Source organism: Schistocerca cancellata, chromosome 5 (assembly GCF_023864275.1).
Source record: "Schistocerca cancellata isolate TAMUIC-IGC-003103 chromosome 5, iqSchCanc2.1, whole genome shotgun sequence".
Classification (NCBI taxonomy): Eukaryota; Metazoa; Arthropoda; class Insecta; order Orthoptera; family Acrididae; genus Schistocerca; species Schistocerca cancellata.
Genome location: NC_064630.1, coordinates 138,189,744 through 138,214,456, shown reverse-complemented (window position 1 = coordinate 138,214,456; position 24,713 = coordinate 138,189,744).

Here is a 24,713-nt window from a genome sequence, read left to right as displayed (position 1 = left end):
ATCAGTGGGAACGTTATAAATTTTTACGTAAATCGGAGAACAGTTTTTGTATTGTTTATCTATTGTTGTCAGTCAATGATAACCTCTATAGGTAGCACCTTGTTACAACAATATCCCTGACTCTATTGAAATGTTATCATAATAAACTGTTTCATTAATCTCAACCTTTCAGAATTAAATGGAATAACTTTTCATTTATAATTAATCACTTTTCAATAACATGCAAACGTGCTTTCCCTGTCTAAAGATTCATTATCTTCCTTGTCATTGCAAATTTCCTTCAACTTTGCTTTTATCAGTATTCCAGTCTTCTACTTTATTGACCTTTGGATTTATTTTATTCTGCAAAGACGTATTCAAGATATTAATCTGCTTTCAAATAAGCATTTGATTACTTTTTTCTTGTAATAGTTTGGGGGTAAAGGACAAGTCAGGTACTGAATTTTTAAGTTTAAAACCGTTTTCTTAATTTCCTGCAATGAAATCACTTACAGGTACTAGTCAGTGCTTTATTTTACGAGTGCTAGTAAACCTGAGTGTCACCGCAACTTTTCAGATACATGAACTTCAAATAACCAGACAAAGCTGAACCACTTCAGCCGTTGAATTCCGCAACCCACTAATATTTGAAACTCGAAACACAGCACTCGATGAACTCTTTCAGCAAGGATTAGCGTTTTCTCTTGAAATGATTCTCGATTTGTCGTTTAGGGCCAAAGGGAAAAGCTATCACATTCTCAATAAACTTCCTATTATTTCTCAATAAATAACTGTTACACAGGACGACCCTTCTCTTCATATAGACTATACGTTCAGTGCATCCAACGAGATTTCCTGAATTTACTATATTGCGACGCTCACGCTGAAGTCACACGATAAATCCTAACCCAAATATCACTAAGCCACTACTCCTTAGTGCTTGTGTACACCTATACAGTCACAATAATACAATGCAACGCTACTATCCCCTAGTACGTACTTTAATCCTCAACCACAAAATAACTAAACGACTTCACATGGACACGGCTCTTCACATACACCAAGGGGAAAGCTCATGAAAATATTGAATTACCGTTTGCCTACCATCGCGTGGCTATTAAGCAGCACATCGCCCCATTAATCACTACTAGGAGAAACTGATCTCACGGTTCAATAAATCGGAGGTTTTTCGTATATCTGGCGAATCTACACTACGAAAATCGGCGAAATAATCATTTTCTACATAAGTCGATAGTCTTCTCAAAATACCTTTCTAAACGACTTAGAATTGCTTTGAACACATTTGAGTTCTATCCCCATTGCAGACTAATTCACGTATCGTACTTGTGAGCCGATCACATCACACTCTTGAGATAATCTCTCTCAAGGCTCACGACTCAAATAACACTCGGGTACTACTACTCAAATTCCCAAAAGAGCAAGCCAAGAACCATTCTCTGCTAAGAAACAATTGTGTTCTCTCTTTAACAATAGGTGTTTATTCTTAGCAGTCGCCAGCAAATGTTCGTAGTGGCTGGCTGCATCGTAGCTGTCATCTTTGCCACACGCTGCGATTCAGCAGTCGTCTTGGCGTTGCAAACTTGCTGACTTGACAGGACACAGCTTTTCTCGACCATCAGGTATCATATATATATAACATTATGTAACTCAAAAATATAAGAAAACTATGTCAACAACTTAATCTCTTTATTCTTATAGCACATAAAAATCGATAGTAAGCTGAGTCGATACAAACAAATGATGCGCTTTTTGGGCTAAAGACGGTTTGCGGCATTACAGCAACTTAGTAGGCAATATCATATGTCTGAAAATAGAAATGATTTGTATAGCCCATGTTCTAATCACATGGGTGAAATGTGGAGCAATTTTTCTGACTCACTATCACCCAAATTAGAAAACAGCTTTATGAAAAGCAGACAGTTTCAGTCGTATTCGGCGGAAAAGGACGAACAGCATCCAATCTTATTTATTAAAAGTTTCCAAAATGTGTTTCTGCACTCTTGACTGGAGCACCATAAGATACAATTTACGGTTGTATTGGTACAACACAAGAAGCTGTTTTATGGGCATGTGAAATTTCCATCATGTGTGATAACTGTGAGGAGTTTCAGTGGATATTCATCTCGATATTGGTCTCACAGTAAACAAGAGAAACTTAGAAATCAGGTTTAAAATTCTGAATTCTATAACCTGAATTCTATGAAACACTTCGAGCGCTATAGTAACAAAACGAGATATTTGAATGAGCCCATATCTTCATGTGAAGTTTTGAGATTACTAAAAGGAAAACTTTTGACACATTTGAGAGAAACACCCGCATGTGTACCAGGCCACGACCTTGATTTATTCCTATCTTTTGTCGATTCCTTGGACGTTATCCAGAAAGAGATAAAACAGTTTGCATGAAATCAAGAATTTATTCCTTACTTGTGAGGTATGAATATTTACAACCATGGTCAAAATGGCAATGATAACAGAAGTGATAGCTGTAACAACAACGGTACTAGAAATCTAAACAATATCAGCAATAATTATTCATGAAATACAAATAGCAATGGAAATATTCCTTTTGCTCAAGGGCACAATAATAACTACAGTAATGATTACCAGAATGCCAACGACAATACTAGAATGCCACCGACAATAGCAATAGCAATCATGTGAATCGACCTAATAATTCACAGAATGGTGGATGTAAGAGGAAATGCGATGGCTAATTTAATGCAAACTCAGATTACCAACACAATGGAAAGCCATCACAAAATCAGCAGTATGGCCACCAAGCAGTGACTGTAAATGCAAATTCTTGGCAATCACCCACGCTGCCAATTCCAGAGCCAGGAGCAGAACCAAGTAATGACTAAAATGTGCATAATGTCAAAGGTTGCCATGAATGCTGCTGCTAGACCTATGTTGAATCATTTTTCTTCTTTTCATTCTTTTCTTTTTATACGTGTAAGCTATATGTAAACTGAATGACTTATAGACCACGACAAAGATAAATTAACAAGTTGTTTTGTGGCAAGGATAATGTTTTGATACATTGCATGAAAAAAAAAGGAAGAAGAAATATGCTCTTCAATTTATTAATTCCTGTATCTTCACCTGTTTGTTTCTATAAGTAGTAGCTGGTGGATGTACGATTAGACCTGTCGAACCAGTACTGTTTGAAAATGTGTATTTCAACCGTACATTGAAAAGTGTTATAAAAAGTTATTCGGAAAGCGAAGTTTGTTAGTACATTCTCGATGACCACACCTGCCTGCTCATCATTTCGTCCGCTGCCGAGATCCTGCATCAGGAGGTTCGGAGCAGGGAAGAGGAATTTGCTTGAGTAGTGGAAGAGTGATCCTGCATCAGTATTGTTATAATCAGGATTACACACAATGGAATTAATGTCAAGCAGTATGTAACTCAAATTATGAATATTTATCTTAAATATATTGACATTGCAGATCTGTTGACATTGGTACCAATTAAAGCTCACACAGGAGATGTGTACAGATTTATATATTATCTTAAAATTTCTTCCAGCTATTCTTTCCAATCAACTGTTTTGATGCATCTGTATGAAAAAAGGAATAAGAAATATGCTCTTCAATTTATTAATTTCTGTATCTTCACCTGTTAGTCTGTATAACTGGTAGCTGGCTGACATATGATTAGATCTGTTGTACCAGTATTGTTTTAAAATGTGTATTTCAAATGTACATTTAAAAGTGTTATAAAAAGTTATTCGGAAAGCAAAGTTTATTCATACATTTGCGACGACCACATCTGTCTGTTCATCATTTCACCCACTGCCAAGATCCTGCATCAGGAGGTTTGGAGCAGACAAGAGGAATTTGCATGAGCAGTGGAAGAGTGATCCTGCATCAGCATTGCCGGCCATGGTGGCCAAGCGGTTCTAGGCGCTACAGTCTGGAACCGCACTACCGCTACGGTCGCAGGTTCGGATCCGGCCTCGGGCATGGGTGTGTGTGATGGCCTTAGGTTGGTTAGGTTTAAGTAGTTCTAAGTTTTAGGGGACTGATGACCTCAGAAGTTAAGTCCCATAGTGCTCAGAGCCATTTTTTTGCATCAGCATCAGCAGTCTGGATTAGGACTATGCACAATGGAATTAATGTGAAGCAATATATAACTCAAATTATGAATATCGATCTTAAATGTATTGACATTGAAGGTCTGTTGACATTGGTACCAGTTAAAGTTCACCCAGGATATGTGCACAGATTTATAAATTACCTTCAAATTTCTTTTAACTATTATTTCCAATCAATTTTTCTTTCAGTTATTCAGTTTTTCAATTGTTCAAGCAGCAATTATTAATCAGTTTTAATTATTTGCCCGCCCACATATGCCACTGTTCAATGAGACATGGCTTATGCCTACATTGCCAGTGCAAAATTGCAAGGTACAAACTGCCAATGGTCAGAAATTCAAAGGAGTCAAAATACAAGCCTCAATTCCCGTCCAATAAGGACGTTTTCCTCTATAATGCAATTTTTTGATAGTAGAGACATTAATAGTTGGTTGTTTGATCGGTAGGGATACATTTAAGACATACCAAGTACAAATTGATACAGGAAAGGGCCAATGTCATTTCACTGTAAATAACCAATTATTTGCAGTAGATCTAATCAGAGGGAGTACTAATAGATGTAAAACTAAAGTACACACGACTTTGGGGTTCAGTTGGCAACTCCCATAGTTATGTTTATCAACACTTACAATAACGAATGGTCGGCTGCAGAAAAGGTAAACGTCGACACAATAAACACACAGGTAAGTGAATCAAAGTGCGCAAGTGAATCAAAGTGCTTGTCTCAAGAACAACAAGTGGAACTTAGGGAACTGATGCTAAGAATTTTGTGTACAAAATGTAAGTATATCCTCACGAAACTTTTTGTTCTACTGCATACCCTATACCCCAGACAATGATGGAAGCAGTAAAAAAAGAGATTAACAGGATGCTTGAATGTGGGATAATACAAACATCATTTTCACCTTATTGTAGTCCTGTTTTGGCCGCAAGTAAGCCAGAGGGCAAAGTGTGCTTGGTCCTCGATGCACGTAACATTCATAAGATTATTGTACCGGTCTGAACACGTCCAGACATTTTAGAGCAACAGCTTATGAAATTCCATGATGCTAAATGTGCCGCACCTGGTAGCTGCGGGGTCTTGGGTACCTTGCCACGGTTCATGTGGCTCCCCCTGTCGGAGGTTCAAGTCCTCCCTCGGGCATGGGTGTATGTGTTGTCCTTAGTGTAAGTTAGTTTAAGTTAGGTTAAGTAGTGCATAAGCCTAGGGACCGATGACCTCAGCAGTCTGGTGCCATAGGAACTCTTTATATAGAATGAAAAGTAATAATATTGAAAATTTTCACTTAAAATTCTATACTCAGCAACAGATGTTAAATTTTCCTACTACACATGACTATGTAGGCAGTTGTATCTTTTGGAATGTTATAATTAAAAGTGTCAACTAATTTCATTGTAGTTTTGTGTGTGGCTAACACATTCAATCTCCTAGACATACTTATAGCAAAAATAGGATAATTTTCAATAAAATTGAAGCGATTTGCATTGAAATCATCATTCAATTGAGTGGCTCTCTTAAAATCGAGGAAAGTATCATATGTTTTCAGATAATTATTTGGTAGATCAAGATTTCATAATTCTTGAGGAAAAATTTTCATTATCTTCCATTTCTCATGTATACATTTTGTAATTTAACATGATCAAAAAAAGAAGAATCAGTTAGTTGTTTATTTTTTCGATTAGTTTGGAAAACAACAAAAATAAAGTAAGGCATATCAGATTCTGAAGAATTGTAATAATTAGTAATATCTAGTTCAAAATTTGTTTTTCCTTCTAATCCAGCTATTTCAACTGTTTGTCACTCAAAGAAAGAAATTGGAGCTGTTGGACTGTTTAGTCTTTCTTGTTCTAGCTCTAGTGAATATTCTGGTTCATATTTTACGACAGGAACACGAATTTCCATAGATTCTACGACGATTTTACCTTCTTTTGGAAGTGTATTTTTTATTTCAATTCCAGGATCGATTTTATCAGCTCATCTAAGAATGGTATCTCAAACATTTGAACTCCAAGTAAAAATTACAGTTAAATCTCCTTCCCACATTATTTCTTTATAATCTCTGAAAAATCGACCAAACAAAATCTAGTGGAAAAAGTACTTCATTTTTCTTACTTTTCATCTTACCATTATTAAGGATATGACCTTCCAAAGTTAACTCATGAGCTGCAATTGAAGTTAATTGGATAAGGAGAGATGACAAAATGAATGGATGTTCCATTCTTGACAAAACATTGTTTCCTACCTATATAGCGACGACCTCAAACAACTATACCACGTAGTTATCAGTTAATTTTTTATTGGATTTTCCATCATATGATGGAAAATCTGTGCCATCAGTCCAATAATACTAAACCTCATATACAGCTGAGCATGATTAGGATGACCCCAATCATCTCTAATATTTATATTAATCTCTCCATTTTTGTTGGGGAGGTTTAGATTATTTTTAGTCTGCTCATTCACAGAGAATGAGTAAAACTGATAAATGTCGATTTTGTTAATGATTTAATAAGGATAAAATTTATTACGACATTTCCAAAATTACTGTCACATAAGCACCACTAACGTCAATCAACTTATCGTTTTCATCAGTTACAGTAAATGTTGAATAGGTTAAAAATTGGAACATACATAGTATAAAGTGGTTCATGAAATATTGGCCCAGCAAATTCTGCATTAGGCTTCAATGAAGCAATAATATTCGTTTCTCGATGAAAAGATAAGTATGCTTTACAAACATTGCAAATTAAAATTTACTTAAGTCAATTCAAATGGCATAATTTTGGGAACATCTTTAGCAACAGTCTTTTTATTAGCTTCAATAATTTGATTATTAAATCTTAGCACACTTGCAGTATTATCTTCTTTTGTATCCATATACAATTTTACATTACTCTCGATGACAACTCTATTTAAAATGTCATCTGCTTTAATATGAATATTTGGCCTTTGCGATTGAGTAAATTCTTCTAAATTTTTAAACTGTATTGACCTACAGAAATTTCTATTGTCCCTCCATCACAGTATAAATTATTATTTTTTGATGTAATATTTGGAGTTAAAAATGTTGAATCGAAGCCAACGAGTGCACCATTATTAAAGATATCTCGTATAGGTACAGTCAATCTTTTTTTGAGAACAGATGACTTATCACAAAATTGAAATAATTTACTCATTTACTACTAATTTTTTTTAAAAAATAAATGATAGACTGTGAACCAAAAATAAGAATTGTAGAAAAGAAATAAAAAACAAACATGGTAAGCTATTACCAAGTTCAATTAGATGTGCAACCATAGGTCCAAGTGGTTGAGGAAAAACAATATTAATGATCGATAATTATATTCTAGCAACTGAATGGTTGAACTGGAACAAAATTAATCAATTGTACATTTATTCTAATGTTTAGATCAACCAAAATATCGAGAATTTATAAAAAGATGTGAAAAAATTGAATATAAATGTAACAAAAAATTACTGCTTTATTCCATTAGATCGATGTGTAGATAATTCAGTAGTAGCACTTGATGACTTCATTCTTAAAAATCAGGATATAGTTAGAGAATATTTTACCAGGGGAAGAGATAAAGGAACAGATTGTTTTTATTTAACTCAGACTTATTCTAAAATAACAAAGCAATTAGTTATAATTTTAACTTTTTAAATCTAATAAGACAAGATGATACAAATTTAATACATATTTATCATGAATTTATTTGTGTTGATTTAACATTTAATAATTTTGAAGAAATGTGTATTAAATGTTGGAATGATCAATTTGGATTATTTACGGTAGAAATTAATAGAAAACCGAATGAAGGTAAGTTCAGAAATAAAATACAGAATTTCATAATGCTAAAAAGTGTTTGCTAAGTTTTTCATCTCTAATGAGTTTGCAAAATACAATCCATAAGTTGTTAAAACAGCTAGGTGAGATAGCAGAGTAAAAGAACCATTAAAAGAGGAGTTTAAATAATGGAAAAAAAGCCACAAACAGAATATGAAAAATTTAAAAAAGAAAATAGGACAGTTATCGTTGCAATTGAAAACGTTAAAAAAGGCATTGGAGGATTAAGTGATAATGTGTTAAAAGCGATTGAAGAAAAAAGAGAGGTTGAAAAACTAGTGATTCCTATATCTGTTCAGTAAGTGTGGAGAAGAGATTAAAAACAGAAAAAATGATAAATATGTTAAGAAAATAAATATTAATTAAAGAATGTTAGAATATATTAATAACAGTTTTTGGATTAATGTGTGTTCGAACATTTAAATTTGTTAGTAAATTACCAGTAAAATTTGATGCAGATAAATTAACTATTGGTTAGAGGCACATGAAGGTACAGATGGATTAACGAATTTCTTAACTAAAAACACATTACTATGGAAGACATGAAAACACTATTTACAGCTTCTGATTTATCAAATTATGCAGGTATATTACACCATTTGGAAGCATTATATTCTGATAGTAATTCAAATAAAAGAAAATCGAGAAGAGGAAATAAATATAAATATTTAATTAAAAAATGATTGATGACTTTTTACCAGCATTGAGACAAAAAATTTAGACGATTTTCTAAAAAGTGTGGAAGACATAACTGGTGAAGTTTTAGCAAAAAATACTCAGAAAAGCCAATCGAATATGTTTGGATGGATAATGTCCATGAATTAATTGACAGATGAACAGTAATTGATGGAGAGTAATTAGCTGGAAATAAAAATTACCAAAAAGAAAACGTAGGACTAATGCAGATGTAGACAAATAAATTTTGTGATTTCATCATCAACAAACCAAAAGAAATTTCATATTTGATCAGAATTTTGAAAAATCTTCCACATACATTTTGAAAAAGTGAAAAACATGGTAAAGGATTAGCCAACTGAGTTTTAAATAATTTACCAATGCCAGAGATGCATCTTCCAGGATTTAATTACTGCAGGTCATTTACTAACCTTGAAGAAAGTCTAGCAAATGGTGATCCAAGAATAAATAAATCTGATGAAGAATGTAAAAAAAACGATATTGCATATAGAGATAATAAAGAATTAGAAAAAAAGGCACAAAGCACATAAAGAACTTCAGTCAGCCGCAAAAGAAAGAATGCATGCAAGTAATGCTTCATTAGAGAAAAATTAGTAGCAACTGCTGTTAGAGGAATAATCTATGGAAAGAGAAAATTAGGTATGTGCACAGCCATGACTTATGGCGCTGGATTAGGCGTGGATGACAATGGTAGGAGAGTGCAAAAAATATTAATTCTTATAAATTTTTAATCTATATAAATGAATAACTTTTCAGTTGATTATACTTTGCTACCTAGTGCCAAGACTAAACCAAAATCAATTAAATTTAAACTGAATAATGAACAATTACATAGTATTGAACCATTTTTAACTGATGCATAGAGAAGAAAGATAGTGAAAAAAACTAGCAGGAATTTACTTATTACATTAGGTATTCCTGTTGTGATAAAGATTATTGAGTATCTAACAAAAAGGAACACAAAGGTGGATTTCTTCCATTACTGTTAGCTGGATTAGCATATATAGTGACTATTGGTTCACTTGCTGCTGGTTTTGCATTAATCGCAAATGCAGTAATAAGCAAGAAAGAAGACATCACAGAATTGGAAGAACAGAAAAGACATAATCAAGCAATGGAAAAGAAAGGCACTGGATCTAGAAAAAATATAAAAAATACATTTATATTCCAATGCATTAATTTTGATACAGAAAAACTAGTTAAACAATTAAGAATCAAATATTTTTGTAGCGTTTTTATGACTGATGAATTACCAGGTCATCCTAGAGAATAAGAATCTGGAATAGCTAACTTGTTGATTCTCACAGATTTTTTATTATAAGCTTTATTTGGTGGTAAGATACCAAGTAAAGTACTTAATTATTTGGAAAAAACGATCTGTATTACAATGCTGAGAAAATATAAAATTTTAATGAAGTAATTTGTGTCAATATATGCCTAATTGTTTTAAAACAGTTAACAGACAATTATAAGCTTAATGATTTTTGACTGTAATAAATGGACATTTTTGGAAATAAGCTCAATAACGAGTTAGATCTTCAATCATTGGATCCAAAATTAATAATGAATTAATTTCAAAAATCAAAAATATTGAATCCTAAGTAGACTTCAAAATAATTAATGTAATTAAACAGTTTCAGAAAGAATTAAAAGTCATTTTTAAAGTAATTAGAGTTTATATTGGTTTTAAAGTTAGAAGAATTCTGAATGTAAGTGAACCAATAGATTTAAGAGATATAGTGATTGAACAATATTTACAGAATGAGTTAGCAAATCTTGTTACAAAACCTGAACACAAGTATTCTAACACAACTCTGTAATAATGTCAATAAATGAAGAATTATGAAATCTTGTTACAAAACCTGAATATAGCAAGATTCTTCCAGATTTAAAACATAGAAATGATATTTATGAAGGTACAATGGAATATCGTAATAAAGAAAACAAGTCTTCATGAAACATTAGATAAAATAGATTTTCTAGGAAGAAAACTTAAGTTATTAGTTGAAAGGTCTCTGTTGGATTCCTTTCATGTTTAATTTCTTAAATCTGTTGCCATTTATGGAATAAATTCCTCTTCTAAATGTACTGTGGCGTTTCTGACTATCTGGGAGGAGACTGAGCAGTGGAACGTGTTACTTTTACACATAAACAAGAACGATCTGTCACACTACTACACTTTAAAGCACAGTTTATATGTAATTCTTATATGTAATTCATGTCACACAGTCTCATACGGAACCTACATCCGCTTTCTTTTATATACTGTATATGATAAGATACTATCATCCCCCTTCCCTTTTGTGTGAGAGGATGAATGAGCATATGTATTTCTAGTTGCATGCTTGAGGGTAGCAGACAAGGCTGTCTGCTAGAGAACAGTAGGACCAACGTCGGAACAGGTAGCTCCGCTTCCTAAAAGCAAAGAGGTTTCTATCCTTAGTATGGTCCTGTCCGTCCGTTGTCATGTTGGTATAGGAAGCTGCCCCTCTGGCCACTTCCGTTGGTCTTTGTGAGCCACCCTCGGGAAGCACGCTCGGCAGTAGGGCAGTTGCTGTGTGGCCGTGGCGAGCGTCTGAAGTGGTAAGATCTCCGGCTAAGCGCGTGTCTGTTAAGTCCGTAGGACAATGGATTTCTTAAGTTCAGCCTAACTGAAAATTTAATCACCTTGATTTCAGGTTTAGCTCTAAAATATCTAATGCTATCTTAAAGTGCAGCGGAGTGTAATTCTCGTGTTAAATTCAAATTATTTTGCGGTAGTTGCTTTGTTACTACTTTGTGAGTAAAGTGGAACCACGTGTTGATCAGTAACTCTAACTAAGTTCATCAATCTTAAATGCGAATGCTTGTGTGATTATAACGTCTCGTCTTGACTATATTTTCAATATAGCAACTTTTCTTTATGTTCAGCCCACGTGGGGTGTACTTTGCGAGACCACTACCACGTGCTTATATAACTGTTTGACCCATCAGGTTAATAGTAAGACGTTAGTAACCAGTTCAAGGTTTTTCTTTGGTCAATTGCTTTTCGATCTAATTATCAAAATTATTGTGGAGTTGTACGCTTTGTGTAAACCAAGTTGACCACGTGAAGCATGTGGTGTAATCATCAAAGTAGCCCTCAGCTATTCTTTTTGCGAAGACTTCACAAAGAGTTAATATTAATTTAGTATACCAGTGTGTGGTAATTACATGACGGACAGGATTGTGGTATGAACGTAATTTCTTTGGGTAAAAAACTGAATCTGTTGGTTGTGGTTAATTTCTTCTTGCTTATGTTTCAATGTTCTTCGTGTGTTATTTTATGAATGTAGTGTTGTATGCTGTCTCACAATCTTGGCTCCATATTTTATGTGTTCCGTAAGATTACAATCTCACATTTTTTTAATCGTAAATAAGGCACCAGCTCAGATATAACTCATTTATAATATGCTGAAATTTCAATGAACAATCTTAAAATAAATTTTCAAATATAAACTGATTTCTTTCTTTTTATTTAAATTCTCCTTTTTTATATATATATATTACCGGTTTTGTATGACTATTAAAAGATTATCATTAATGTTAGTCTGCTTGGTAAACCTAGACTAAATATCTGATGAAACAGTTGCCCAGTAAGCCACGGTTAATGTCCCCAGACAGATCACGGCTTTTAACCCACTTTCATTGTCAATTAGCACCGATTTCAGCATACAAAATTAAAGATACAACCTCACACATCAGCATACCAAATTAAAGTAACAACGTTACATAGTTTACAAAATTAATAATTTAGATAAGTCAGTAAAGATTTAGAAGTAGTGAAATCTAATTTAATTTGATAAATTTTTATTCTATATAAATGGATTATCATAATCACATCTACTGTTTGAAGTGTAAAAAGTTTACTGAAACACATAATCCTCACAGAGTAACAACTAAAAGTGGAAGAAAGAGGATTGAAGGTGTTTTTACAGTATGTAGAATCAAAAAGAATAAACTCGTTAAAAAAGCTTTGGTACGCAAAGGGCTAAATTTCATGAAGAAATTATTAATGAATTACATCATCCAATGTGAGAAAATTTTAAAAGAAGAAATGTTGTTTCACTTGGTATAGATGATTTATGGAAAGCTGATTTAGTTGAAATGGACTCCAGAATATTAAAAGGATTTCAATAATAAATAAAGGATTTAAATATTTATTACCTGTTATAGCAGGTTGTTTTTCAAAGAACATAGTTGATTCTTTAGAAAAAATATTTAAAAATAGATAACTAAAAAATTTACAAACAGATAATTTGTACAGAAACCAGATGGCAGTTATAAGAGTCGAGGGAAGCAGTGGCTGGGACAGGGTTTTAGCCTCTCCCTGATGTTATTCAATCTGTATCTTGAGCAAGCAGTAAAGGAAACAAAAGAAAAATTCGGAGTAGGTATTAAAAATCCATGGAGAAGAAATAAAATCTTTGAAGCCCACCAATGACATTGTTAATTGTCAGACACAGCAAAGGACTTGGAAGAGCACTTGAATGGAATGGACAGTGTCTTGAAAGGAGGATATAAGATGAACATCAACAAAAGCAAAACAAGGGTAATAGAATGTAGTTGAATTAACTCGGGTGATGATGAGGGAATTAGATTAGGAAATGAGACACCTAAAGTAGTAAAGGAGTTTTGCTGTTTGGGGAGCAAAATAACTGATCATGGTCGAAGTAGAGAGGATATAAAATGTAGACTGGCAATGGCAAGGAAAGCATTCCTGAAGAAGAGAAATTTGCTATCATCGAGTATAGATTTAAGTGTCAGGAAGTCGTTTCTGAAAGTATTTGTATGGAGTGTAGCCATGTACGGAAGTGAAACATGGACGATAAATAGTTTGGACAAGAAGAGAATAGAAGGTTTGGAAATGTGGTGCTACAGAAGAATGCTGAAGATTAGATGGGTAAATCACGTAACTAATGAGGAGGTATTGAATAGAATTGGGCAGAAGAGGAGTTTGTGGCTCAAATTGACTAGAAGAAGGAATCGGTTGGTAGGTCATGTTCTGAGGTATCAAGGGATCACCAGTTTAGTATCGGAGGGCAGTGTGGAGGGTAAAAATCGTAGAGGGAGACCAAGAGATGAATACACTAAGCAGATTCAGAAGGATATAGGTTGCAGTAGGTACTAGGAGATGAAGAAACTTGCATAGGATACAATATCATGGAGAGCTGCATCAAACCAGTCTCAGGACTGGTAAAGAATTTTATAATAAAGATTTTAAGGAATCTATGAAAAAATTTAACATTAATCATTATTCGACATTTAGCGAATTAAAGGATCTGTTGTTGAACAATTTAATAGGACATTGTAACAAAAGATGTGGAAGAGATTTAGTCTTCAAGGAAATTATAAATCTATTGAACTAGTTTCGAATGAACTAGTTGATCAATGCCACACAAAACATTCCAGAATAAAAATGAAACCAATAAAAGTTAATGATAGAAATTATAAACCCACTACTATTGCATCTGATAAGAAAGTGAAATTTAAAAATGGATATAAAGAAAGAATCAATAAACATAAATGACTATTTGAAAAAGGATTTACTGGCAAATGATTGACATAAATTTTTGAAATTGAAGATGTTATTCATTCTAATCCAATCACATATAAATTAAAAGATATCGAAGGACATTTTTATGAACAAGAATTACAGAAAACAAAATATCCAAATGTATATCTAATTTGAAAAAGTTTTGAGAAAGAAAGGAGATAAAGTATATGTTAAATGGTAGGGTTTGGATAATTCACACAACAGTTGGATAAATAAAAGTAATGTTATTTTATAAAATCTTAATAAAAACTTTTCTGTAAAAATGCCAACACTAAGAATTAAAAAATTGCACTTTCATTCTTTCTAGCTGTATGTTATCTGAATGAAGAGACCTGAACATGCATAAATCAGTTAACTGTTGAAAGTGTGAATTATTTGTACAGTCTCTATGATGACGAAATTTGTATTACTTATGAATACTTAAAAAAACAGAATGTTAATTCAGTCTAATGCAGATTCGTTATATCATTAATCAATTCTTCTTGTGTATTGACATCCAAAATATTGAAATAAATTTGTCGAGAAACAATCCTCAAATTTTCTTTCATTCTTTGGTGTCAATTTTTTTTTTTTTTTTTGGGTTTTGATCATATTCAAGTCTCAACTATTCTTCACAGTTTGGAAGTCTATCTATAATTTCATATAACTGTTGTTGTGAATTTCTTCCTTGCATTCTAATTACATAATAAGTATATTAACATTCATCATCAAATAACGTTAAAAGAAAAACACTTGTCTCAGATTAGGATCTTGAGTTGGTGTAACTACCTGCGGTTGTATTTCTCTAATTATTTCATCTTTTCATTAATTTTTTCTCAAGTTCTGACTGTCTTCCCTTCCTTTCTTCACAACACATGTAGCCATTTCCTTATTAATTTGTAAATCTTCAATCTGTTCTTATAAATTTTCAGTTGTTGATTGCTGTTTGTATTGACCATGTTTTCTATTTGATGGTAAAACTTCTTTAGTTACCCATTTAATAAACCTTTCAGCAAGTGGCATGTTTGATCTAAATATTAACTTGTATAGTCCAGATCCATTGATAAATATTGATGATTTTTCGTTACCTCTTGATCCTGGTATATCACTGATGTTAAAAATATCTACATGTTTACAAACTGCTTTGTCAGTATGTTTATACTCCAAAAACTGTACAAAATCTTTAGCTGTAAACCATGGATTATTCGTTTTATCGATTATCATAAAACATCTTTATTATTATAAACAATACTGTTGTTATTCTGAATAAATTCAAATAAATTCGCCTTAGATGTGTTTGAGACTGCTTCAGCTGTCGTGGGAATGGTCATAATTTATTGCATGTAATTTTTATTAGCTTTTTATTTTAATATGGTTTTTCTCAGTGGTCGATTTTTCCGATCACTGACTTTTTTAAATCTGAATTATGATAAAGGTAGACGAATATCCAGGTTTATAACTGGTGACGAAGATTTATTATATCATTAATCAATTCTTCTTGTGAACAATGGACGCCAGAAGGCATGCGACGGTGCAGGGGCTGGCACTGCAGCGGCCGCAGCTACTGTACTTCCACTGCCTCTCGCGCAGTCACAAGCAGCGCTTTGCACGGCCGTGCATGCCGCTGAGGTGCGTGTCTCATGCCTGCTGCGACAACCACTGCTCTAGGTGCCCATGCAGCAGCGAGCTGTTGTGGTGACGATGTCGGTGGCAACTCTGTAACATACGAATAATGGGAAGAAATTAAGTAGAGTGCTCAAGATTTTTTAATATATGCTGTAAACAAAGAACAACAATTAAGTACATCAGCATTCTAGAATAATGACGACGGTGGCATTATAATCACCATTTACTCTCTGGATCCCAGGATTGAGCAGTTCAGTCGACATTTCGGCTAGTTCTCCCACCCAATCAAATATTTCCTTCTCCTCATCCAAAAGAGAGAGATGGCACTGACGTTTGGCAGCCGCCATCCTCATGCACCCCCTTCGGTATTTCACCCTCGCCAGGACTGTTTTTGTGGAGCCACTGATCGATCTCACAGTAGTCGTCTTCAACAAGATACTGATTATAACAAACAACAACACAAAATCGGTACTGAATTTGTGTACAGCGAGATATTGATTATATGTAACTTTGAAAACGAAACGGGTTTAAATCCCGGACCAGTACATATTTTCACTTATTGCTGCTGATTCCACGTAAGGTCCCAGTGCAGCTGACAGCAATGATCCCCTCCTTTCCTTTCTTCCTCTCTTCAACTTCAATTTACATATCATGTAGAACAGCTACGGATTCTGTGTGGTGTCTGTTTTTTCGGCATGTCGGTAAGAACAGACATCACGCATTCATATAATATGATACGCCTAGCTGGACAACGGACCCACCATCTTCGGTGCAGATGCACAAATATGTCCGACCTCATGTGGGAACCTCAGAGAGTGAACATGGAGCAACTTCGGACAGGTGGCGCTCGGTGGGAGTGTGGATTGGCTGCGAGGCATGCCAAGATAGTCTGTACAGTTGCGACAACGCTGTCTCCCGGATGGCGAAGTGGTTACCGCAACCTGCCGCTTAAGCAGGAAAACCTGGGTTCGAATGCCGGGCTGGTACACATTTTCATTCATCGCTGCTAATGGCGCTTAATGTCCCAGTACAGATGACAGTAGTGATCCCCTCCCTTTCCTTTCGTTTCTTCCGCTTTACACCTTCAATTTCCATAAAACTGTACACAATGAAAAAATATATTAGAAATGTACTTACGTTTTTGCTGCATTTCGGCCCTCAGCAGTCGCTCAAGGTTCGCCAGAGGCCACTGTAGCCGGCCGCGGTGGTCTAGCGGGTCTAGGCGCTCAGTCCGGAGCCGCGCGACTGCTACGGTCGCAGGTTCGAATCCTGCCTCGGGCATGGATGTGTGTGATGTCCTTAGGTTAGTTAGGTTTAAGTAGTTCTAAGTTCTAGGGGACTGATGACCATAGATGTTAAGTCCCATAGTGCTCAGAGCCATTTGAACCATTTTTTGAAGCCACTCTAATGCGGCAACAGCGGGATCAAAAATTTTATAATAAACACTTGTTACTATTTGAATACATCAAGAGTTCTTTTGTGAAAATGTAAACTATCACACGCAGAATTTTGAGATGTACTTGCATGATGGTAGCACAACCTCTTAGGCTTGATACTGCTGGCGACTTTCAACTTCCAGTTGACGCTCTACTTCAGCCAGCACTTCGGGAACGAATCCTGCAATAGCACGAAAAAAGAATTTTTATTACCACTCGTTACGAAAGTGCATCACAGTGTCGAAAAATTTGAATGCTTTGCTACAAAATTTTAGGACTGTCGCAATTTGAACTCATAATTTTTTTTATAAACGCTTACATGGCAGTCGCCCCAAGTTTGGCCATTTCCCATCACCACTGCTGCTGGAATCACTACTGGCTGGCCGTTTCATATTGTGAGAAACACACGGACACAACTAGGCACTGTCAAAATGGTTCAAATGGCTCTGAGCACTATGGGACTTAACTTCTGAGGTCATCAGTCCCCTAGAACTTAGAACTACTTAAACTGAACTAACCTAAAGACATCACAGACATCCATGCCAGAGGCAGGATTCGAACCTGCGACCGTAGCGGTCGCGCGGTTCCAGACTGTAGCGCCTAGAACCGCTCGGCCACTCAGGCCGGCCATGGCACTGTCAAAGACTGATGATGGTTGTGTGGCTGATGGGGGAAGGTTGGGCATTATTTACCTTCAGACTCCACCCTCTATTTCGCAGAGGGCAAATAGGAACTCAAAATGCCTTCTTTTTCTTCATGCAGGATGAAGCAGACTTGGTGCAGGTGGCTGAGATGTGCTGCCGTGAGGGAGAAAAATATTCTGGGACAAAGAGATAGAGGGAACTTTCGGAAACATCCTTTGATTGCTGGCAAGTGACTGCATGTGGCTGGAAAACTGGATGCAGCTGCTACCTTTAGAAAAAACACACTTTGTTCACTCTGGGACAAACAGTTAGCCTGGCACTTCACACATCAGCTGCAACTCTCGAAATATGTGTTGTTGTTCGTTAGGGTCCAGATCTGGGAGGAAGACGCTAACCCTCAAAAACAAATCTATTGTTCGTGGTAGATGCCCAAAACCTTGTGCGTGGGACAGTTGCTTCCATTACAATCATGTGCTGCTTTCTCTTTGACCGCTGACTGGCCATTGCAGGCCTTCCTGTGCGCTAAGCGGTAGCGGACTGCGAGGAGGCCATCTTCGGGGAGGGGGTGGGGGGTGGAGGTCAGGCTCAGAGTTTGCGGTCTGATAACGACATACTAGGTAGCTGTGGTCTGGCCTGGGGACGGCTCCCGTGGTTTCACTGCGGGACGCCAGGTACCACGCCAAGTGGTGGTTGGTGCACCTGGGGTGGCGCATATGAGTGCTCATTTGACAACAGACCGTCGAACAAGCGGGACCCCTCGATGGACAGTCACGACTGCGCTGCACATTAAATAAGCGTGCAGCACCCATTGGAGCGATCACAATATACGATGCAATCGGAAGATAAATAAAGAGTATCCCTGGCCTACGAAATGCAAATTATGTCCTCTGCAGTGCACAGTTCCCCTCGGAAATTTTTTCCATTGCTGCTACCTATCCCCGTTATATAAACAATTTACACCAACAATTTCTGTTAATGTTACTTCCTCTAAATTGGCAATTGAATTTTAAACCGCCAATATAATTCGAAAACCCACCAATAGGGCAGGTGGAGGAGGGGGAGGGGCTTGGATCCACGTGCCGGCTGGGGAGAACACGTGATGTCATCTGGGGGTGGGGGTAATTAATTGATGAATTTAATTAATTTGCTTATCAATTTGATATCAAAATTGGGGTTGCAGCCGCATTATCCCACTACTCATGAATTCCTCAGTTACTTACATTTCATCTTCTTTGAACTCAGTCTCCTGGAAGATGTAATATGACAATACCTTGTAAACCAATGTACGCATATGAGGTCTTATTGCTCGAGTGTACGCATGCCCACTCAAAACTTTATCCAAACTGTTTTCAGCAAATATTGTGTCCAATAAGCGTCTCAAGACACTTCCTAGCATTATTAGACCGATGCACCCCAAGAAGGTCATTAGAGGGTGCAACGCACCTAATTGTACAATGGCATGCTTTAAATCAATGTCTTCGCTTCTTACAATATCCATCGCCTTCAGATAAAGCGTCTGATCGAAAGTGACAAAACACCAATTTTGACCATGTTTTACTGCATTTTTCAATGTTGTTAGAAGAGATATAAATATTGTGTTGTACGAAATTGGAGGGTAATTTAAGAATGTAAGGCAGATTATTTCTGAATGAACCGACTGTCGGTGGTTTGTGGCTTCTTCCATGGTTCGATTCCACTTTGGCACGTCAGTCACTTTCTTCAATTTTCTACAAAGTCAGAGAGCAATGTCTTCAAGGACACAGGGTCGTCGAAATTGAGATCCTTAATAATAATACTGTTTAAGCCAACATCATTTGCTTTTTGATAAGTGAGCAACTGTAGACAAAAATTCAAAAGCTGAAGGTCTTCTTTCCCAATCAACGTTCTTATCAGACTTCGTAGCTGTGTAGGGAGTGACTTCCATGATTCTTCCCGTGGAATGGAAAGTGTTCTACCCGTGAATTGTGTAGATGTTAAAATCGGCGTTGCCAAAGATGAACTGGATGAATCCTTCACTGGTTATGTTAAACAGGTCGTGCAATCGAGGATGCCTCAAAAAGGGAAGCTTCCTAATATGGAGCTGCGAATCCAACTGCACTAAGAGCGTCGACAATAACTCTTGATCTGAATCTTTTGTACATGAATGTACTGAGCCCAGTCAATAGTGAAGATACAAATGATCGTGGCCTTACTGCACAAATCATTGCATGTGACAAAGCAACACACTTTTTCCATTTATCTGGAGTTACTCGTTTGTTTTTCAAAATCAACGACTCAGAGAAATGGAGCAGTGATTCAGGGATCACTAATTTGACATCCGACAAGAAATTATGTTTGGGAGGGGGGGGGGGGGGTTATTGTAATGTATCACAGACCATTGTACCGATGTCCTCACGAAGTACGAGTACATCTGCAGCAGCGGGCACTAGTTCTCAGACGCTCTTCTCGTGGATCTGATAGCTTGCCGTGATAGAAACTATCAGACAGTATCTTACAGTCTGTACTTTTGAAACACACTATTGCGTTCTTTTTAAGTCTGTCGATGATCATTATATCTTCACCATACTTCCGGAAGAGTCTGGTTTTTATAGTCCTCACATCTGCCTCCCAGCCATTTGTGATTTGGTCCTTTAACTGCTGCAAAGGAAACTGGCATGCTTCTGATTGTTCGATGTAGAAAGAAACCATTTCCATTGCTTCATCGGTCTGTCTGGATCCAGGACTTCCTTGCTGTCCTCCACTACTGATTGGCAGGTAAAAGTCCCTCTGACATAACTTATGATATTGAACACTTTTAGCACTAAGGTCCTCAACACAGATATGTTGCATTACTTCGCGAGCCCAGTCATCACCTCGCCTTTCAGCTACCCAGTAACAGTGTCTCTTAATTCAAGTTTCATCACTTTATGAACAATACTTCACTTTTCATAGGGAAGTCTGCTAAGTTTCTCCCAATCAGCGTCAATTTCCTCATCACAATAAAAGCAGTGCTTATTGAAATGAAATATCTTCTTGTGTGATCGACGGTGCAGGGCCTTTTGTCAAAGATGCTTTAATCAATTTTCGGCTATTGTACTTCTCCTGACAAGCAATGTGCACTTCTGCTTCAGCTATTCCAGTTAATAACTTACGATGTGCTGCGATTTTCTTATCCGTAGTGGATTGTAGTAGCATTTTCAGTCCTTTCTGTTTCATTTTGACCACATCACCATCTGCCAAATTGCCGTCGCATATAAAACACACGTCTGACGATCTGAAGCACTCATTTTAAATGCACTGACCGCACAATGAAAGTAATCTCAAACGAGGAAACGAGAATTTTGCTAGACACAAGAAGTTCTGAACACGTCGCTTGCACAACACACGAAGACTAGACACGGCTAAAAATAGAAACAATAACAAAGGAACGGAGGAGCTGGCAGCCTCAGCTGTTTACGAAATGTCAATCGAGGGAGATCTATAGATACCTCTACACCCGAAGGTGGGACAAATTTATGACTTACAACTGGAAATTTCGCTTCGTTGAATAACTTTGACTAACAAAAAACAAAAAATGGAATTACTTTGCTTTCAAGTGCATGAACGCTAAATAGTGCCTAAAACTGAAAGACTAGATGCTTTCGTAACACGAAATTTCATGCTCTACAACTTTGGTAGCGAGACATTTTTCGTTTGGAATAGCAGTTTTTGACTTACAGGTGTTGAAGCCGACTTTTTAGCAAAGTCGGTGAAAATGACCGAAGTTTGACAATTGATTGTGACCAAACGACTGCAAAGATTTTGACATGTAAGTATGTCATTCGACACAAAATTTAATGCTCTTTCGTACTGGTAATGGTAACAGATTCAGTATGGTGTACAGTTACCAAATAATAGGCAAAAACCTGAATAAAATGCCAAAATTTCTTGGTTTTTCTTCCACAAAAGTTATCCCGAGGGTTTTTAAAGTCGAAAAAAAAAATGGTTCAAATGGCTCTGAGCACTATGGGAGTTAACATCTGAGGTCATCAGTCCCCTAGAACTTAGAACTACTTAAACCTAACTAACCTAAGGACATCACACACATCCATGCCCGAGGCAGGATTCGAACCTGCGACCGTAGCGGTCGCGCGGTTCCAGACTGAAGCGCCTAAAACCGCTCAGCCACATCGGCCGGCTTTAAAGTCGAAAACTTGGTTTCTACATACTCTCAACTATATACATAACATAAAAATTAAAATCATTTTTAATTCGAAGTGAATTTCCGGTTTTCACCAGATTACCCTAAGTTATCAGAGAGACAGTACTGACAAGTATGCAGAATGTGGTGGACGAAATATCTGTTAATGGCGCAATTATTCATTTGTTAATATTTAACTGCAGGTGTCTCGGCGGGTAATCTAATTTGATAATGAGAATTTATTATTCACATTTTTTCAGTAGCATTTGCGACAACATCAATTGGTTACGCATCAAGAAACCGTGAAGCACATTTGCAAAGGAAAGCCTACTTATATAGTGGTCCCTCGCTTTCCAACGATACATACATACGCTTCGTCAACAGTAATAAAGTATCTTAATAACACATATGCCGTGCGCGTAACCAAACAACTGAGCGTGTGCAAACACTGCCAGGACGTAAAATGATTTCACTTTTACTCAGCTTCATACCGCAATGTTCATTTATAACCCAAGAGGTTTATAATATTCTCTGTATCGCGAATGTTCACTCTATGACCGTTCAACATAATACAGTCGGTTTAGCTGACCCTCCAAACATCCGGCGTCAGTTATGCTCGAACGACGGTAAGGGAATTGCATAAACAAGTTGAGTGCAGACAGGGGCCCCTACTACACTGAAGGCGGAGCTTCCCCGTAATAAGTTTCCAGTTTTTCTCTGGTTTTATGCTATTTTCTATGCTGTAAATAGTACTATATCAGTACAACTGTTCTACACTTCAGCACAGAAATGCACACTAGCCTGCTTCCGGATATTATTACTTCTAGCAACCATACAAACGAAATTTCAACGACCATGTATAAATAAAAAAGTCAAACCACAGACATAAATCGCAAAAGCAATAAAAACGATATCATTTGATGAAATCACTGACTTATCACATTTCCATCCTATGTCCTGGCACTGTCCGAATTCCTGTCATTTGAAACTCATCGATAAAAACATAAAGAAAATATTATTCCCATTAGCCTCTAGTTTCAGTCCCCCTTATTTCACACTCATCACAAAATGCTGAATGCAAGTCGTGAACGGAACTATAGAACTTAGACAACAGTTTTCTCCAAATCTGTTGCTACCTGGCGAAGCGATAATTATTTCACATTACATTCAAATACTGGATCACGAATGTGTGTGGTCAGCTGTACTTGTGAACTGATACAACTCAACGACGGAATAATGCCTTGAAGACTTATCATTTTCAACATGATAAAAACTGAATGCACTCTGAAGCTAGGATTTGTTTCCAAAAAAAAAATATTGAACGTTAATCCATACTTATTATAAAATGGATGTATGTGAGTGTGTGCTCCACACTTCCTAGACTACTGGACCTGTTTCAACCGAACTTCGTACGCATATCCCTGACTGTCAGGAAGCATCGCTGTGGGGGTAAGAACCACCTACATATCATACTTCAGAATATACGACGTCATAATCAGTGAGATGCGTGAAATGTATTACTTCGGTGCTACTTACTCTGTCTGCAATAAATTTCTCAGACAGTATCCACATATGCTGAAAAGTGCACATACGAAAGTATATCGTAGTGCCACACATAGTTCAGGAGATAAAACATCTTAAACACTGAGATGCGTGAAAACCTGCTGCATTGTGCATGATGTTTAAATTTATTACTTCTTTTCTACTGATTGCATTCGCAACATATTTGCCAGACGGTATCCACATATGCCGCTGAATGTACCGACAAAATTATATCATTGTATGGCACGTAGATCAGGAGATAAGTATACAGGTACGTGAAAAAAATGCCACATCATTCATGAAGCTTTAATACATTTATTCTTTACTACTAAGACGTTCCTATAGTCGAGTCGACTTAAGGATATCCCTGACATCTGACAGTGCTTTTGCCGGGCGGGGTGGCCGAGCGGTTCTAGGCGCTACAGTCTGGAACCGCGCGGCCGCTACGGTCGCAGGTTCGCATCCTGCCTCGGGCATGGATGTGTGTGATGTCCTTAGGTTAGTTAGGTTTAAGTAGTTCCAAGTTCTAGGGGACTGATGACCTCAGATGTTAAGTCCCATAGTGCCAGAGCTATTTGAACCATTTTTGACAGCGCTTTTGACAGTTTTCAACTGCGAAGCGTAAATGGCAGTAAGCGAAAACGATACCCGTCTGTAGAGCTATGAACAGGTGTTACCATAGGTATGTTTACAAAATCGTGATGTAGACACGGGAAGCAGCAACGCCCAGCTTAGAGAAACTGCCCGAGATCATTTTCTTAATTTGGATACCGCACTGATACACTTTTACATTACGTGCATTTTATAGTTTTAAAGGTGTTTTCACGAATAAGTGAAAACAAAATTTTTTCGATGCTTTTCTACACAGTTCATTTTTTGCTTTCATTTAAAATAGAAAATTGGCAAAATGAACAGGCGAACAATGCCGGGTTTGTCAGCTAGTGTAAATATGTATTTACCTGCTTTAGCATTTATAGGAAAAAAATAGTTACTAATACTCCAACTCTTCAAACTCACAGTAAGTTTCAAACAAGTAACTGTGCAGGCTTTCATGGAGTAATAAATCTTGGCAGTTTTCTCGGTTTTTGCTGCTGAACCCTAAAATC